Raw genomic sequence first — 20,184 nt, 5'->3', positions numbered from 1 at the left:
CTCCCCACTGGGTATGTGCCCCCAACCAAGGTACATGGCCTTGACCGGAATCAACGCTGGGACCCTTGAGTCTGCAGGCCATCACTCCATCCACTGAGCCAAACCAGTTAGGGCTGTCCAATATGTTAAAGAAAAAACCCTATCTAATAAAAAGGGAATATGCAGGGGAGGGCATTTGGGGGTGACTGGGCTGTCAGGGGAGGGCAGCTGGGGACGATCAGGCCGGCAAGGGAGCAGTTAAGCATCGATCAGGCTGGCAGGGGAGTGGTTAGGGGGTGATCATGCTGGCAGGCAGAAGCGGTTAGGGGCAATCAGGCAGGCGGGAGAGCAGTTGGGAGCCAGCAGTCCTGGATTGTGAAAGGGATGTCTGACTGCCTGTTTAGGCCTGGCAGTCAGACATCCCACGAGGGGTCCCAGATTGGAGAGGGTGCAGGTTGGGCTGAGGGACACACACCCCCATACATGAATTTCGTTCACCGGGCCTCTAGTTTCTTTATAAACTAAGGCCAATGGAAGCCACAGAATACTTAACACAAAGAGCAATTTGATGATATGTTTACACCTGTAGAAGGATATCTCACTGTGAGGAAGGGGTAAGTAAAAGAGGAGAAGGTAAATGGGGGAGGGCATTTAGGAGCTGCAGTAGAGCCTGGTGAGAGATGACAGGATCCTGGACCAGAGAAGATGCAGGGGATGGAAAGGAGTGGAAAGATTTGAGAGGCTATTACAAGGTGAGAACGAAAAAAATGTGTGCTTAATTGTAAACAGAAGCTGAGGACAATGGAGATATCAAGAATAACACTCAGTTGTCTGATTTGCTCAGCTGGATGGGTGATGGTGTCCTTTACACAGGCAGGACTTTCTGGGTTCCAGATGGTTCTATGAGCTCTGATCAACCCCTCTGCCTTGCCACACAGTAATTATGGACAACCCATATAGTGAGAGAACCAAAAAGCATGTAACTTAGCTAAAAATAAAGTAAATATTTCCATGGACCAGACATGGAACTGAAACACAAAATAAAGATGCTAAAGTTATAGGTCTTCATACCTGAGATTTAAAAACAAATAGTGGTGGCCAGGAATTTTGCTTCTCAGGGCAAAGGAGACAAATTGCTCATCATTTTAGAAAGGTGACTGAATCCAGGCTTTTGTTTGCACAGGAGAGGACCCCTCACCACCACCATTTGTATAAATAAGCTATAAAAAGAACAACAACAAAGCACTGTGGACTATTAACACCCAGTTTCTATCAAGTGAAATAGAAACCTACATGTCCATTTATATCAAACTAGAAGCCCAGTGCCCAGGCCCAGTGCACTGCCCCCTCTCACAAACTAGAGGCCCTGCCCCCTCTCACAGTCTGGGAACCCTCAGGATATGTCCTATTGATGGCTTAGGGCCACTCTCCATAGGGAGTGGGCCTAACCAGCAGTCTGGCCTCCCTCTGCGGGAGGCAACTGGGCTGATCAGGGGAAGGTGCCACCCCCATCACCCCGTTGCTGTTGCCACTTCCGGCCGCCGCAGCCACCAAGATGTTTTCATCAACATGGACTCCAGTCCCCTCACTACAAAAAAATGGCAATTTTCTTTAGCCATTTTCAAGATGTCTCTTTCATAGGATATGACATTTCTTTTTTTCCTTTTTTTTTTTTTTTTTTATCCTCAGATGAGGATATTTTTCCATTGATTTTTAGAGACAGGGAATGACAGAGAAACATCAACGTGAGAGGCACACTTCAATTGGTTGCCTCCTGCATGAGCCCTGACCTGGGCCCTGGCCAGGGAGGAGCCTACAACATAGGTAAATGCCCTTGATCATAATCAAACCCAGCCCCTCTGTGAGTTTGTGTCTCTGCTCTGGCCCTAGCAGCCCAGTGCTGCGGCTGAGGGGCTGGGGCTGGAGGCCGGCCCCCCTGCGTTTTGTTCTCTCTGGCTCTGGGGCTGGGCACGGGCCACCCTGTCTGTTGTTCTCTCAGGCTCTGGGCCCACGCCAGGCCCCTCCTCCTGAGCTGGTCATGACCATTACGGCATCCCAGCCTAATTTGCATATTACCACTTTATATATAGGCTGGAATGCCGTAATGACCAAATTAGGCTGGGATGCCGTAATGACCAAATGACCCTCAACTGAAAAATCATTAAGCAAACTGGTCCATTTACACAGTGGAATACTACTCAGCAATAAAAAAGAAAAAATATGGATACATGTTACAACATGAATAGAATTAGAATGACAAAAGGAATAGAAAAAACAACTCAAAATAAACTCATGTATATATCACAAAGTTAGCCTTATACTAGTGGACATATGTGGCAATATATATTAACTGGAATTTAAAAATTGACTATAGCTCTAGCTGGTTTGGCTCAGTGGATAGAGTGTCGACCTGCAGACTGAAGAGTCTCAGACTTGATTCCAGTCAAGGGCACATGCCTGGGTTTGTGCTCATTCCGCAGTGGGGGCCCTGCAGGAGGTAGTCGATCAATGATTCTCTCTCATCATTTATGTTTCTATCCCTCTCTTCCTCTCCCTTCCTCTCTGAAATCAATAAAAATGTATTTTAAAAGAACTGACTATAAAAGTTGAGGGAAAAATGCTTTTGAATTTCCCACCTTACACCATATAATCAACTTCATATGCATCTATGTGTGTATGTGTCTATGTGTTGTGTGTATGTGTATGTGTATGTGTGTGTGTGCGTGTGTGTGTGTTTAAAGGTGCACTACAAAATAATTTATGTGTCAAAGAAAAGATTGTTACAATGGGAACTGTAAAATATTTAGAATGAAATGATAATAAACCATGATGCAATCTCCAATTTGGGAGTTATAACTAATATAGGACTAGTGGTACATTTAGCATCAGATAAATAATTTAGAAAAAAGGGAAGAAAATAATAAAGATAAGAGCAACAAATTTAAAAAGAAGAGAAAAGCCTCAGTCAGGTGGCACAGTGAGTTGGAGCATCCTCCAGTCCACCAAAAGGCTACAGGTTCGATTCCTAGTCAGATCATATACCTGGGTTTTGGGTTCAATTCCCCTCAGGGACAGACAGGAGGCAACCAATCCATGGTTCTTTCTCACATCCATGTGTGTGCTTTTTTCTCTCCTCCCATTAATCTTTCTCTAAATATGTATTTAGAGAAAGATCTGCTTAATCTGAGAGAATCCTCAGGTGAAGATTCAAAAACAAAGTAAGATAAAAAAAAATAAAATTAAAATAGATTATTAAAATCTATTTTGGCCAAATCTCCATCAAGACTGATGGGAAAAAAAGGAAGAAACATAAAGAAAGAGAGAGAGAGAAGGCATATGCTTAAAAAGATTATTTTTGATTGATTTTTAAAGAGAGAAAGGGGAAGAGAGAGAGAGAGAGAGAGAGAGAGAGAGAGAAAGAGACAGAGAGAGAGAGAGAGAGATTTTGATTGGCTACCTCCCACATGCACCCCTACAAGGGATCCAACTGCAGTGTGAGTATGAGCCCTGATTGGGAAACAAACCTGCCACCTTCTGGTGTATGGGATGACACTCCAACCAAAGGAGCCAACACCAGCCAAGGTGAAGGCATATGTTTATAAAAATTTTAAAAGGGAATAAAATATAGATACAATAAGGATTTTAATAATCACAGAGTAATATGAAAAAACATGTTAATGAACAATTTAGATAAAATAATTTTTTAAAATAATATATAAATTACCAAAGTAACTCAATAAAAACTCAATAACAATTAAAAATATAAATCATAATAAAACTGTTTAAAAAAAAAACTAATCTCAGATGAACATACAACCAAGTTTTGCCAAACTCTGAAAAAAAAAAGAAAAATCTGATATTCAGAATTTCTCAGAGACATTAAAAAAGAAGTATGACTCAGTTTAAATGTCATTAAGCCATATTTCAAGGCTATTATAACCTTAATGCTAAATCCTTATTTATCTTAAATAAAAAAGATAACTATAGGCCAATCATACTATAATTAGCATAATGATAAATTCCTAAATAAAATGTCAACAAACCAATTTCAGCATCATGCTCATGTATTGTTTATCTTAGAAATACAGTGATGATTTGAATTAAAACATTATTAACATAATCCCAATGTTATCCTGCATATTAATAATGTTTAAAAATAAATAGGATAATATCATAATTTTTTCTCAGGAGAGTCAGAAAAGCAATTGATTACATTTTAGATTTGTTCTTAAAACTTTTAGCCAACAAAAATAGCAAGAAACTTCCTAAACTTCATAAAAAGTACTATATTAGTTTTCCAGAGCAGCTGTAATAAAGTACCCTGATTACAATGGCTTGAAACCATACACCTTTATTATCTTACATTTCTGTATGTTAGAGACTTGACCCAGTCTCACTGGGCTAAAATCACAATGTCAACAGGGCTGCTTTCTTCTGGGAGCTCTAGAGAATAACTTATTTCCTTGCCTTTTCCAGGTTCTAGAGCCATCCACATTCTTGAGCTTGTGGTCCTTTTTACCATCTTTAAAGACAGTAATGAATGGTGAAGTCCTTCTCACACTTCTTCTCTCTGACCTGCTCTTTTACGTTCCTCTTCAATTTTTAAGGACCCCTGCAATTTTAAAGGGCCCATCTGCTTAATCTGAGAGAATCTTTCTTTATTTGACTTTGTTTAAAGTTAGAAATCTTAATTCATATGCAACTTTAAAAAAAAATATGATTTTATTGATTTTTTTTTGGAGATAGAGGAAGGGAAGGAGAGAGAGAAACAGTGATTGGCTCCATCCTGCATGCCCCCTACTCGGGATCAAGCCTGCAACCTGGGTGGACCAGTGATTTCTCAGTACATGGGATGATGCTCAGTGAGCCACACTACCCAGAGCCATGCATTTTAACAGATACACAGAAGATCAGGGTGTGAACAACGTTGAGAGGCCATTATTCTGGCTACCACAAGTCCAGATAAATTAGGTTTGCTTTTGGCTGACAATAACCAGAATCCTATCAAAAAGTTTTCATTTGTTATATAATGTACAAAGTCCAAAAAATAGAAGTCCAGGACAGTATGGAAATACAAGAATCTTTCTACTTTGCTGCCATGGAATCTTTGATGGCAAAAGGCTGCTAGTCATATGCATCACATCTGCATTCGAGGCAGGAAGTGGAAAGGGTAAAGGACATTACCTATGTCAAGAATGCAAAAAGCTTTTCTCAGAACCCTCAATTTACATGTCATTATCACAAACTGTGTTTTTATCTGCAATGGAATTTGAAAAGCATTTTTAAAAATTCTGAACATATTGCTGCCCTTTTAAAAAGCAATTAAGACGGAAGAGAGTAATGAATATTGCACAGGTAACTAGCAGTGTCAGCTACTGGATTACTATCATCATATTTAATATGATATTTTAGAAGCTCTTCAATTAAAGTCAGGAGAGGTAAGGAATGTCCAGGATCACAGCTTCTACTCATTCTATTGGAGGTTCCAGTCAATGCAATAACAAGAAAAATAGCAGGTAAAGGGAAAAAGGAAAGAGAAAGTCATAAAAGATGACCACATTGGAAGCAAGATATCATAGATTTAGTTTTGTACAGATTTTGAGGCATCTATAAAATATACAATTGGAAATGTCACTTAGTTGAATGTTACATGGGCATAAAGTTTAAAAAAAGCAACATAAAACCTAGGGCAGTGGTCGGCAAACTCATTAGTCAATAGAGCAGCAAACTGCGGCTCGCGAGCCACAGTTTGCCGACCACTGACCTAGGGTAGTGATTCAAATTTGCATCATCAGTGAACATCTGAAAGCTCTATGAAGAGAATTGCCTGGGAGAACAATAGAGAGTAAAGTTTAAAAAAGGGGGGCATTCTTAAGACTAAACATTAAAGAGTTAGGATATTTAAAGGCAAAATTGAAAAGAAATTTTCAAAGAAGTAAATACAGAAAGTATGATGTTAATGCTAACAACAGAAAGAGATTTTCCAGGGGAATAAGCTAGAAATGTTTGATTTTATTGAGATGTCAAGAACAAAATAAAACAAAAAGTGTTAAACTGGTTTTAGGGTGTGATAGACATTGGTGGCCAGTACATTTGATGGAGTAGTGGGGGTTTTGATGGAAGTCTAATCAAAATGAGCTCAACAGTACATTGGAAATAAAAAAAAAAAACATAAAAATATCTTGAAAATTTTAGTTTTAAGTTAAGGCGAGATATGGTATAGTATTGGAAGGTGAGAGTAGAGTTGAAAGTAAAATTTTATTTATGAGAGACTGGTGCTTGTTTAACTGCTAATTGGAATAATTCTATAAAAGGATCTGGCAGAGGTTCCAAAGGAGGGAACATCTGACCAAGAATATATTATCCCTAAATATGTAGCAAAGAGTTGACAGAAAGATAATAGAATGGGTATAGATGGGCATGGAGATGGAAAGACAAAGGCATTCCTATCTGATGGCTTCAACTTTTTCTGTTAAGAATCAAATCATTTGCTGAGAATAGATAGGAACAGATGAGAGGAGTCAGAAGATTAACAAAAATGGAAGAGGTTTGAAATAGGCAATTTAAAAATTGAAAAGAAAATTAACTTGATAACAGAATTATGAGGTAGTGCTATATAGGGTCTCAGTTGAGGTTGATGATCATAAATTCACAGTGGAATCACAATGTTCTGTTATATATATTTTTTCAAATAAAACATGACATTTTCCCATAATAATTTCATCTAAGACTTGAGTTTGTCCCGATAAGAATAACAAAGGACAGAGGAGCAACAGACTTTATTATCCGTGTAAGGTTTAATTGTAATAATGGGTTAAAAACCTAAGCTAAATAGAAAGGGGGATGAAAGCAGATTAAAAGCTCATGGATTTCAAAAATAAATAGATAAGTAAGTAAGTAAGTAAGTAAATAAATAAATAAATGCATACATACGTACATACATACAAATAGGGGTCAAAGTAAAAGTGAATATTTATTGATTCATGGGAGGGCTACTTGTACAAGCAACTAACTAGAAAGAAGGAAAGTTGAGGCTAGAGATCAATAACTTTGAATAGTGATTTTCAAAGTGAAATTGTTTCACGATTAAGCTAAGAAACTGAAAAGAATATTTAGGAAAGAATTTGAGGCTGTGAAAAAAATATGCTGATCATAGAGCAGACTTTCCAGAGAGAAAAGAACAGGTTTGGGTTATAGCCAAGGCAAGGCAAGACAGAATATTTGGCAGGATTGTTCAGTTTCCAATGTGGGACAAGAACAAGATGGATTTATGACTTGGGAATTGGCCAATGGCAGAATTGAGCATTGGGTGAGGGTCCTGCTGGCTTCAATCCTGAATTAGAACATTGTAGGGATATTTTTCGGTACACACAAAGAATATCCCATAGTTTACCAAAAAAAAGTGCCTTCTGGAATGAATCAACCCATTTGAAAGAAAAGTGGCATCTTCTATTATTCAACAATTTCCCGAGGATTCTGAATAGAAAACTGGTGAGCATAAACGATGCTAAGCAATAGCATGATAGTATGATGTGTGGTTCTGGTTCCAGAGATAGCCGTTGAGACACCAGTGTTTGGGTGCAGTTGACTTCCATGACTACCCCCACATCCCCTCACACATACATATGGGTTGGTCACCCTGGCTGTAGGCTTTTAAGACCTTCCCCTTATTGACTCCCAAAAGCTTAAAAGCAAACTCCAGCGCTCTGGGCTCTACAGTCCTGGGCTTAACTTCACCAAATGTTGACAACCTGTCTAGATTCTTATTTCCTGTGATTCCTCTTTGGTGACTGATAGACTAATCAGTCAAAACAATTTATGCAGAAGCATAAATGACTGAAGGTAGCACAGTGCATTGTAATGTCCTTGCAACCAATTCTTAACTCAGGTTATCAGAGCTTTACTCTAAAAGACTGATTAATGATATGAGCTTGAAGCACTGTGCGAGTTGGAGAGTCCCATAAAGTAAAGATTTTTAAATTTCTCAAGTTAATTCTTTCATGTACCTTGCATCTGAGAACCTATTATATCCCAGACATTACTCAAGGTACTAGATATAAGAAATCACTAGGCCAGTGCTCCACACCTCAAACAATTTATAGTCTGGAAATAAGACAGACTTATAAACAAAAAAAATTAGGGTAATAGATGCTACCATAGAAATCTGTAAGTACACAAAAGAGATATAATCCTCATTCTCTTATTTTCTTCTGTGAACATATTCTATTACTGACCCCTTTTCTTTTGTTTCTTCTCCACTAGTCCTTTCTAATCATCCTATAACTCCAGTTTCTTTCACACACACAAAAAAAAACACACAAAAGAAAAAGAAAATATTACCATATTATTAACTCTGGATAGCTTTTCATTTCTCTATTTATCTTCTAGCTTTCTTAATCAAAATGTTCTTAACTTTGGTTGCACATTGAAATCACTTGCGTCTGGTGTCTAGTCCTCACCCTCTAGGGATTATTTTATTGTTATGGGAAGTGTGCATCAGGATTTCTAAAGTTTTCCCTCTCTAGGTGTACTACACAGTCAAAGATGAGAGCTGCTATCTTAAAGGATGGTGAAGACGGAACGATCCAACATATGAACAGTATAGTCCATATTAATCACTCTATCAATGACTACTATCATACTACTATCATCATTGCATTGATCCATAAACAGTAGTGAGTTTTCTGTACGTGTATGTCACAGCCTAGTTAGAAAACTCATAAAAAGGCTGGCCTGACTGTGGATGAACTGACTCAGTAATTTGTGCCCATTTCAAATGTGTTTCTTTGTCAAAGTGGTGACTCTTGGCAAGACTAAAAGGCAAGACTCTTGGCACTCAGTTTCTCCATCTATAAAATGGGGAAAATCACTCAGAAATCATCGGGTTGGTGAGAGGATTAATTAGTTCATCTCTGTAAAATTCTCTGCAGACAGAACAAACAGCTACAGGAGATTAGGATTATGATCTCCCGGAAGCTTCTATAATGTATGGAGACCTTTTTCAGTCTGGTCAGTGAAGCTGGCAGTGTGGAGCCTCACCCTTGCTTCTCAGCCTTAGAGCACAGATTGCAGCTAAACTCATCAGCCTCCATTAAGCCCCTGGCAAAAAAAGCTATGAACTAGTTACTGTCAAAAATGGCTGTGACCTCTGCTCTTGATACTCTGGGATGGACATTCAATCCTGCATGCTCCTAAAATGCCAATGTTTACTCCTTCTCTTGGGAACATGAGTGGGGGACATGGAGGACATGGGGGACAAGGGGAAATGGGCACTCCCTCCCCAAAACATGGTAATCAGATGATGTTTCTTAACAACTCAACTGGACCTTTGCCCATTTTCCTGGAGGACTTCCTAGTGGCTGTTTCTATATCCCATTTCAGTAATATTTAATGTCTCCTCGCCTTCCCATTGTGCTTAAAGGTCTTTATAAGGACACCGAAATAAAAAGGATGGTTGCTGGCATCTGTGAAGAGTGAAGCGGGAGAATATTACAAGGGAGAAAATGGAACAGGGGTCTGCTGCCTTCCTTTTGGCAAAGAACCTGCTATAGAAACTAATGTAGATGAGGGGGCACTGAGCCATATATAAGTGAGTAATTATCTACTGTTACAGGCCTTATTATCTCTCCAAATGTTTGCTAAAATTCTGTTGGGCAACCATCTGGACCCAGAGATTTACCCGTGGACACAGAGTGGGTTGTTGTTTTAAGTTGAGATGGGGAAAATTTCTTTCTCTAATTCTTTCCTGTCATTTTCTGTTAAATAATTTATCTGAATGTCTCTTAGATAGCTCTCTGTGAGTCCTCGGAGTAAATGGAGTCTGTGTGATACACTCATATAAAATATTCTTTGAAAGTTTTGTGGATTTTTTTTTTCTTTTTCCTCACCAGAGTATCGAAGGACAATTTGCCATCTGTTGTAAGAATTTCATTAATGCACCTATTTTCTCTTCCTTTTTGCAAGAGTGGTCAGTCCAAATAATTTGTAGCCTCTTCTGTTGTGGGCAAAACTCGCTGCCCAGCAGCCTCACCTCACCACAGATAAGTCTCTGCTCTCTCATTACGGCTTTCTCTCAGGTGGCTTTGTTAGCTCAGAACAACAAAGCCTGTGTCCCAAAGCCTGGCTGGGTATCAATAATTTAACAACATGTCATAGACAACAGTGAACCACGCTGCTAGGGTTGAAATATTCCTAGGGCTCCCCATCTATTATGCTCCTCTTGCTCAGTGTGCAGTGAATGGAGTACAGGTGGGCCCAGCGTTTTCTCCCAACTCAGAAACTTACAAGACAATATGATGGCACCAGGGAGGGGTTATTTGCATTACAAAAGGATTCTGTGCTTTACCAGAGAGTTCCCTTTAGCTTTTCTTTAAATTAAGAGCTCTTCTTCAGCATTTAAAAGTTTATAAGCTTAATTAGTTTGAATCTTTCAGGAAAACACTCCCAAAGAAACACCTTCTTCAGACAGGATGGTCTTCCTTCCAACGTGATTGGTTAAAAGTCTGTGCAGAAAACATTTGAAGTGTAACATCCCCAAACCAGCATTTGTGCTTCCAACTTTCTCCTGATCCAGGTTTCATGTCAGTTTGGTGCATACAAGTGCTGCTCCAAGTCTGTGGTGCTGATCTGAACAAACTCAACCCATGTCCTCACTGTCCTCTCTTAGCCACAAGACACAGCTCCCCCACAGTGCCCAGAAATAGTGTCCCAGGCACCAAAAGCATCAGAAAGCAGTGCCAACTGTTCTGTGATTTTTTGTGGTGTGTGTGTGTGTGTGTGCGCGCGCGCGCGCGTGCTATGTGTTTGTTAATCCTCACAGGATAATATTTTTCCATTGTTGTTTTTTTTGTTGTTGTTGTTTTTGTGGTTTTTTTTTTTCCTTTTTTAGAGAAAGTGTTAGAGACAGAAAGAAACATCAATGTGAGAGAGACACATCCATTGGTTACCTCCCACACATGCTCTGACCAGACCAGGGCCAGGGATTGAGCCTGCAACCAAGGTATGTGTTCTTGACTGGAACTGAACTTGAAACCCTTTACTCTGAGGCTCTAACCTTGAGCCAAACCTAGGTAGGGTGGAATATTCTGTTTTAGTGGTTACCTTTGGGAGATGATGGAAAGTTTTGCAGTACATACCCCATAGCACACAACCACATAGTTACCCAGGACAGATATATATCTTCCCTAAAGTCCCTCTCCAAACATCACAGGTCCTCTCCTGTCTTTCCTCCACAATACAGTGCCAAGGCTCTGGGCTCTGGGCTCCACCCTCTTGGAGTCTGTCTCTATTGCCTCCACTTAAATCATACAGGTAACTCTGTCCTCTTCCTTCTTCAGACAGGATGGTCCTCCTTCCAACTTGATTGGTTAAAAGTCTGTGCAGAAAACATTTGAAGTGTAACATCCCCAAACCAGCACTTGTGCTTCCAACTTTGTCCTGATAAAGGTTTCATGTCAGTTTGGTGCATACAAGTGCTGCTCCAAGTCTGTGGTGCTGATCTGAACAAATTCAACCCATGTCAGCTTCTACCTCCTCATGATCATGCATCCCTGTGCTCAGCTAAAAAAGGTCTCTCTAGCCACTAGAGTCCCTCCTACATTCTGCCTTTTTTTCTTTTACATAATAAAAGGAGTTCAGCATCTCAATCAAACTGCCCCATCTTCACTAGGGAAGTATGCTCCCTTTGAGACTGGCATGCTCTGAAATATCAAATAGAACAGGTCCCACTTTGGAGCATGGCACTGGGTCATTCTACATAAAGTTCAGAGAGGGGACAATTAACATATGCCCTGCAAGTCGAGGAATCATTACAGAAGAATCATTTCTTTAAAAAAATATATTTGTTATTGATTTCAGAAAGGATGGGAGAGAGAGAGAAGGATAGAAACATCAACGATGAGAATCATTGAACAGCTGCCTCCTGCACACCCCCCTACTGGGGATCAAGCCCACAACCCAGGCATGTGCCCTGACCAGAAATCAAACCCTGACCTCCTGGTTCATAGGTCAATGCTCAACCACTGAACCACACTGGCCGGGCAGAAGAATCATTTCTTACATAGTTCTGAGTTGATGCCACTTGTCATAGATAAAGTCAGAGTGAGTAGGACCGTCAGCGCTCCTTTTCAGGGTAGGCTTGAGTTGGCTCCCTGATCATAGGGTTTACACCAATTAAGGGCTGTGAGTATATACAGGAGTTGTACTAAGAAGGGTTTGAGAACTAAGTGAGGAATGTGAGGGGTCAGGGGTCCATTCAGGAAGAAGAAAGGGTCCTATTTCTCCTGGTCCCTGCTTTTATCCCTGAGATATATCTTGAACTCTCCTCTCTCATCACTCTCATTGTTGTTTGAATCTAGGGTGCTATGAGTGAGAGCAGATTACTTGCTTTTCAATTCCTGCCTTTCACTCTCTCTAAGCTTCTTGGATGCCATGACCACAGAAATCTTCCTAAAACACTGCTCCCATCCCATCCCATCATTCCTCCTGCCAAAAAAGCTACATTGCTCTTTATTGTTCTGTGTTGATTATAAGAGATATGAATGGCCACATAATTTGTTGGCCAAACCAGGATATATTTGAGAGTGGGAAAAAAAAACCACTTTTAATATTTATGTCAGGACCACAGGTGTAAATAGAGATTGCTTTGGGTAAACAGGGATATATGATCACCTTAGATATAAATTCCCTACCTAGCTTTGATTCTGTATGCATGTAACCATTATCCCATGCTACTTAAAATCAATCTAATCATATTGTAAAGGTCAGAACACTACTGCTACTACTAAAAATTATAACTGTGATGGCAATCAGAATGCTAGCAACCACTCACTGATTTCCTTCACAGCAAGCACTATGTCTCACTTACATTCTTTTTTTTTTTTCATTCTCCACAAAATTTCTATGAGGTAGGCGCATTATTATTGCCATCTTAGAAATCAGTCTACTAATAGAGAGAGATTTAAATACTTTGGCCAAGATAACTCAGCTAAAATTATAGCCCTGTATTGTTTGACTCCAGTTTTACATCTGCTTTGGCCAATACCAACTCCTTATATTTTTTAAATATTTTGTAAAGCACATAATGAATACTGAAAACTACGATCAATGAAATGTTCTCCTGCTCTGAATGTTGTCTCGGCCACATTGCTTAATGGCATGTGTGAACAACATTATTAATATTACCAGAATCCTTCCCAACCCTGCATCTTTGCTTATGCTGTTATCTCTAAATTTATTGCCCTCTTATGTTCTCCACATCAAATCCATAGTCAATCCATCTGGCAAAGCCTTGTTTAATTTCTCACCCTCTGTGAAACCATACCTGGCTACTCAATTGACATTAATCCCTCCCACCTGAATCCTCCCAGCCTAATTACCCTCAGTGCTACACAAATTGGCACTAGATTACAATTTTCCTCTTCAGTACTCTAATTGTCTTTTTTGTTGTTGTTGTTATTCTCTCTCCAACCTGTTTGCAAACCCATCAAAACCAGGAGACTTCCTAGAACCTACTTAACTTGAAATTTGGACAGATTAATATGGCTTGAGCATTTTTTAAGGTGAACAAACTCACAAGAGATCAAATAACTCATCCACAATTTCATATCCAAAATGATAGCCCTAAAAGGATTGTTAAATTTTTAATATTGTTTTATGCTCAAAAAAATGAGATATCCCTAGTAGCATTATTATGAGATTTACAATGTTGTGTGTTTTTTTTAATGAATGAAAACATACTGAAACAATGATCTTAAAATGAAATACTAGTGTGTGTGTGTGTGTTTTTAATAAATATTTCAGACTGGTTTGAGCTTCTCAATTGAATACCTCCTGCATTTCCAACATGCCTACAATGGGAAACAGCATCCTGCTGCCTGGACCAGAGCATCCAGGGAAAACAGCAAGAATGCTTTGGAGTCTCAAGTTCATTAGAAACTTATCTGGTGGGACCAAGAATGGAGCTGGCCTCATAAACCTGCTCTGTCCATATTGCCCCAATCACAATACACTGAAATTCCTGGCAAAGCTGAACAATGCCCACACCATCAGCTTTGTTCTAGCTTCATTCCTGTTGCTAATACATTGATGTGACTGCTCCTGGCAGAGCGGGTCACCTGCAGCCTGTGCCTGATGATTCAGTATAGGGAAATAACTGAACAAGCACCACTTAGATGGTCAGCAAATTGCTACCATTCAGTCCCCAGGCCCAGGGCAGTGTGCAAGCCTGGACTGCGTGGCAGTGATGGCTTCAGGTCTGAAAGAATAAGCACCAGACACACAACTCTGCAAATATCCTCAGAGAGCCAGATGGACAGGAGGCATTCCAGAATACCACAGGTTTAGGGCATTATGGCTGCTAATTGGTAAAAGAGTATATTGGTAGGAAATCTTGTGACCCATTCACGAAACTCTTTTCTGAGTTACTCTTCAGGGCAGCCCATTGGAAAGCTATAGTTAGCCAAAGTGTTCATATTCGCCATACATATCTAACCCTTAGCCTATATTGGAGTCTTAGACTTGATTAATTCTATTACGTTGTTCTCGAGTTATTTTGTTTGTCTTATATCCTGTCTGAACAACAAGTTCTGCAGTGAATGGAAGAGAAGCAGGTTTAATTCCAGGACAAAGTAAATATGAAGCAAGAGTCTTAAATGAGATAATGTATCAACCGCCTATGAGTGAATAGCACACAACACATGTTGAGAAAATCATTTACCTCTCCTTTCTTTTTCCTTAAATAGCACTTTTCTGTAAATGAACAAAAACCTAGTCTTTTGATAAATTCAAATGTATGAATTTAGTGCAATTAAGAATGGTGTTTGGCCTTGACTAGTTTGGCTCAGTGGATAGACTGTCGGCATGTGGACTGAAAGGTCCCAGGTTCGATTCCAATCAAGGGCATGTACCTTGGTTGCAGGCACATCCCCAGTGGGGAGTGTGCAGGAGGCAGCTGATCGATGTTTCTCTCTCATTGATGTTTCTAACTCTCTATCCCTCTCCATTCCACTCTAAAAAAATCAATAAAATATAAAAAAAGAATGGTGTTTGCCTTACAGTCCTGTTTATAACCAGGAACTGACCAGACTGGTCTCCGGTGCTTAGCCATCACCTTTTTTTAAAGTAGATGCCTCTTTATTTAAATAGAAATAATCCTGGGGAGTTAATTCCATGAGTAGGCTAGTCTAATTGTGCAAATTCAAGAAGTTTCTGGAATAGAGACAAACTTAATCCACTGTCCTCTCTTGGACCACCCTCACCTCTGAGATCAATGGATCCTATCTCAATGCAATTTGCTATATTAAGTCTGCTCAGAAGACACCTGGCAGGACAGGCTCATTGAGTACTTATCCCATTGGCCAAACTAGCTCGTCAGGCTCATTAGGGTTTCTCAAACAACTAAAATTAATGTTTGTAAGTAAATAGAAAAGTGATGTTTAAAATACCTTATTTGAATACGGCATTTGACTTATTGTGTCGGCTATGTTTTCCTTTTACTCATGAATATCCTTTTATCTCAGGTACATGTTCTTGTTTAGATGACGATGTGCTTAGGAGTGGTCTTGGTAAAAACAGTGATTGGGAGCTTCTGGCACGTAGAGGTTCCACACCTGGGTGACTTTACCTGTCCTCACTTTATGATTTATAAACCCAAGCCTGAAATTTGGGAGTTCCACGGCCATGCCAGCAGGTGAAGGAGGGGAGGATCTATGGTTGGAATCTCAAGTTTTAAAATGGGATAAATAGAAGAGGGAAAGATACTTGTTTTTATATGAAAATTCTCTCTTGAGTAAGAAATACTCAAAACTATACCTAAATATGTCAACAAAATAGTTTTAAGAAATAAGAAATTGGGTATAGCAAGTGATATATTTCTTGCTAATTCCTGAAGCCTTTCCGTCACTATGGCTTTGTATCCATTTTTCTTTTAAATTCAGGAAGGGCTTAGCTGTATGTTCTTAAATTCCACATAATTATTTTAATTTATAATTTTTAAGTGGTCATAGGACTTCAAAGATAAGGTAGAATTACTAGAAACCAGCATGGATTCACTTATAACAATTATAGCAAACCAAATGCTTTCTAATTCTTACAAAATGGTATAAGACTATCAAATCACAGGAGACAACAGCAATTCTTTAGGATATATTTCATGTGGCTTGTATTTTTTCGTGAGATGAGAAGCTTTTGTTCATTTTAATAAGAGACCAAGAATATAAATGACCATTATTTGTTTGCCAATGTTATTACTCGGATATCAAGGTCACATTCAATTATTTCCATTTATATTTCCTCTTCAAATGAATAGCTAGTCTTAATCAAGTTCCTGTGTTTATTCACATCTGCCTTTCCAAATAATACCATTCTTAAACTACACATGATTATACTGACCATATGAGTTCCCCATCTCAGCAAAGCTTTCCACTCTCAAATCACACCCTAGACTTTGTCCTACCAGTAATTTCATTCCCTCCAAAATTTCAGCTATAAGCCCACTTCATAAATCCCCAATACATTTATGCCACTATCTCTAAGCCAACAACTCATCAACACTTGTCTCCAATCCATAGCCCATCCTCTTTTCACTGTCCAACAACCATTCTGTATCTTCTTCTCTTCACTCCTTCCCCAGCTTAGACTTCAGGATCAATCAGTCATTGCCTTGCATACCCTCATTTTATTTGCCTTCCTCTCTCCCTTTGGTGAACCATATTTCCTTACCTATCCCACATGTGCACTCAAGGTATGGAATGTGGATTGGGGGAAAACATGATAATGCAAATTGATTTCACTTTAAGTTTATAACGATGAATCTCCTGTGGGTTCTCAGAATGTCCTTTCAGTCTTTCCATAGTTCCCTGGTTCCTTCACCCTTAGGAATTTCCTCTAGAACACTGTCACCACTTGTCCTTTTTCCAAAAACTTTTAACCTTTCCTCCTCTTCCTCACCCTGCTGATGATTTTACTTTTCATTTCAGTGCAGAAACAGAAATTATAAGAGGATATTTCCCATCACCAAAGTCACCAATATACCTGTAATTGTCATTTTACAATGTTTTTCTTCTGTTATAGTGAATGAACTTTTCTTGTTTATCTTGAAAGCCAAATATTTCCCTTGCACCCTGGATCCTATCCTCCCTAAAATACTCAAAGGTCTTTGTTCCTGCAGTTTTACTCCTTTCTCTTTCCTGCTTTTATTACTTCATTCTCCTATCCAAATCTGGTCATTCCCCATCTTCACTAATGGACCCACAATTCAGTCAGTGCCAAACCTAAGGATTATTCTCGATTTGCTTTTTTATTTCACATCACTTTCCCCCCAAATATTATATAATTCCTTGTTTATTTTCTTCTTTGTAGCCTACAAATCCCATTAGGTCAGAAGCTATTCCTAGCTTACTCACCACTGCCAGTACATAGAAGTGGTAGTAAATATTAGTTTTCATAATGAACAAATTAATGATATCCTTTCGTCTCTAAATAGTTTTGTTTTTGCAAAGTTCAGTTTAACATCATTCTATTATATAATTGTTTGAGAGGTATTCATTTTCATGCTACAAAAATTTATTTAGCATATATACATATAATCTGGCATTAGATCATACAATGGTGTGTGTTATTTATATGTTCACATATACATACATATGGCTTTTTTATCATCCCACCTAAAGAGTAAAGTCTTTTGAGTGCAAAGACCATATCTACTCCCCTATATCTCTTATTTTCTTATATCATGTTCAGAACTTTAAAACTAAAGGAAGACAGTGCTTCTAAAGCATTAAAGACTTCTTGCATTTTATTTTTGATCCCAGAGTCAGAAACACTCTAATATTTTCTGAAATAGCTTTCCATTTACTCTGTTCTGGGGCAAAGCTTATGCACCTGGAGGCCATAAAAAGCACGAAAGAGGCAATGCTACAAAAATTATTCTGATAAGAAAAGAAGATTAAGTGAAGTGCAACATTAAATAACAGCATTTGCATGATTCATTAGTACTTCCAAGATATTGAATTCTAATGTTAAAAATATTATGGATTTAACATTGGAGATTATAGAAAATAACAACTGGAACTTGTTCAAAGGGGAGAAAAAGTCTATTTTGGATAGCTAATATTGATCTACTCCTTGATCTGCTAAGGGCATCTTTCCAACCAATCTCCAAGCCAGTGGGCTGTGGAGGAAGAGAGGTCTGATAACCTAGGGTGAAAGATCAAGAAAGGGAGGAATAGGTTGGGGGGAAGGAGGCCCACTCATGCAGGCCCACTGTCTATGTAAGTGTGTATATGTCAAGCAGCTAACTCCTCTGGATATTATCAAGGAAGACCTAACTGAGTAAAGTCGGATGCCAATAAAGTACATCAGCAGAAGAAAGCAAAGCATGTACAAACTCTACTTTCTCTAACACACAAATGTTTGCATCTGGTGTCACCTTATATTGCCAAGAAGCAGTCATAAAAACTTTCTCTCTATATTCCTCATTTAAGTTATTATGGTTTGTGTTATGTCATTTCCCAGAGAAGTCACCTATAAAGCTGTGAAAAATAACATCAAAGCTTCCCACTTAGCAATAGACAACCATCACAGAAGTATGCCTGTTCTCCCTGTGGCTTTTGTAATTCTTGGAAGGTGGAGCATGAAAATATAGTGTCGATGGATTCTACCAGCTTGATCCAGTCCTCAAAATTCCTTACATTTTTATTTGGGGAAGAGTATATTTTGTGTGTCCTCTCATAACATTTCCAAATCCATTTAACTTTCTCATATACCTTTTAAATATCAATCTGTTTTTCCTTATCAGCATTTCTTTTGTGAAAAAAATTTCCTGAACAAATTCCATTGATTCCTAATCAGTTTTGACTCTACTTTGCATGGTCTCAAGAGTGACCTTTCTAAAATGCTATTGACCCAGCCCCTCTCTGCTTAAAGGCTTTTATGAGCCCCTATGACCCAGAGAGGAAAATTCCCCAGCTTCTAGCCTGGAACTCTAGGCCATCACATGGCTCGGTTCCAATCTATCTGCTCAGCTCCATCTCCAACCACTCTTCCATGAATATCATATTCTCTAGTTAGATTAGCCCAGTTGTAGATTCTTGGCTTCAGCATGCTCTATGTGTCCCGTGACTTCCTAAATGCCATTGCCTCAGCGACAACTCCTACATGAAACTTTCTCCAGAAGCTTCAGGCAGAGTTAGATTTTCAAACAGGATCCTAGACATAGCACTTACCACATTGATGAGTGATTCTGTTTTTGAATTACCTGTGTCAACTGATGGTCATTGGTGCCATTTAATGCCAACAGTAATACCCTATTTGGGATGTGGTGAAGGAGACTACTCAGAGCAAACTTTACTCTTTGGCAAAAAGCGAATCTAAAGCAAAATCCTATGTTGCCAGTTCTCTATGTAACAAGAATTACTGATTCTTGTCTGTGGAAATTCTTTGCCTACTGATCAATTTCTCTTTCTTTAGAGCATAAGGTATACAGCTAATTTTCAAAGCAAATCTGTGTGGTAACTACACTTAGATGGAATAAAATAGGCTCCATTTTGTAAACTACTATGTTCCTTAACTGATACTTCGGAGATATTTCCATAACTTCTTTTCTGGATTAGATACTATGTAAAAGGCAATTTTCAATGCTAAGAGTCTGTTTCTTTAAAAGGCATACTCTGCACTATTTTATTGGAATTATAAGAATATGTTTCTTTGTGATGAAAGCCAAAGTTCACATTAGAGATATGAACATGGGATTTGGATGTCTAAACTTAAATGGAACCATCTTGAAACAGAAATAGGTAAGATATAATGATGTTTAAAATGGATTTTAAAAAGTGCAGAACCTATGAAACTATATAAGATTAGCATCTATTATTAGCATATCATGTCAATATTTTTCTATGTCACATAAATACTTTGCATCAACACATTTTTATCATGTGCTTTGTTGCAATATATATTATTTTTACTCCCTCTATATATCTTGTTAGTCTTCCTCATAAACTTCTCTTCATTCAGTTATCCCTGATTGAGATTCTCAGTTATCCACCCTATAGGATAACACTCTGCTTCCTATAGGATAATACACTTTGAATTTATGTGATAATCAAATTGGAATTCTTCATTTCAAGCAGGGAATGAATGTTGGTATCTGGAAGTGAAAGTATATCACAGTTGTCAGCTTCTACAAGTTAGAATCAAATTGAAAAA

Source organism: Plecotus auritus, assembly GCF_963455305.1.
Source record: "Plecotus auritus genome assembly, chromosome: 8".
In the NCBI taxonomy this organism is placed as follows: Eukaryota; Metazoa; Chordata; class Mammalia; order Chiroptera; family Vespertilionidae; genus Plecotus; species Plecotus auritus.
Note: the sequence above shows the minus strand (reverse complement) of the source record.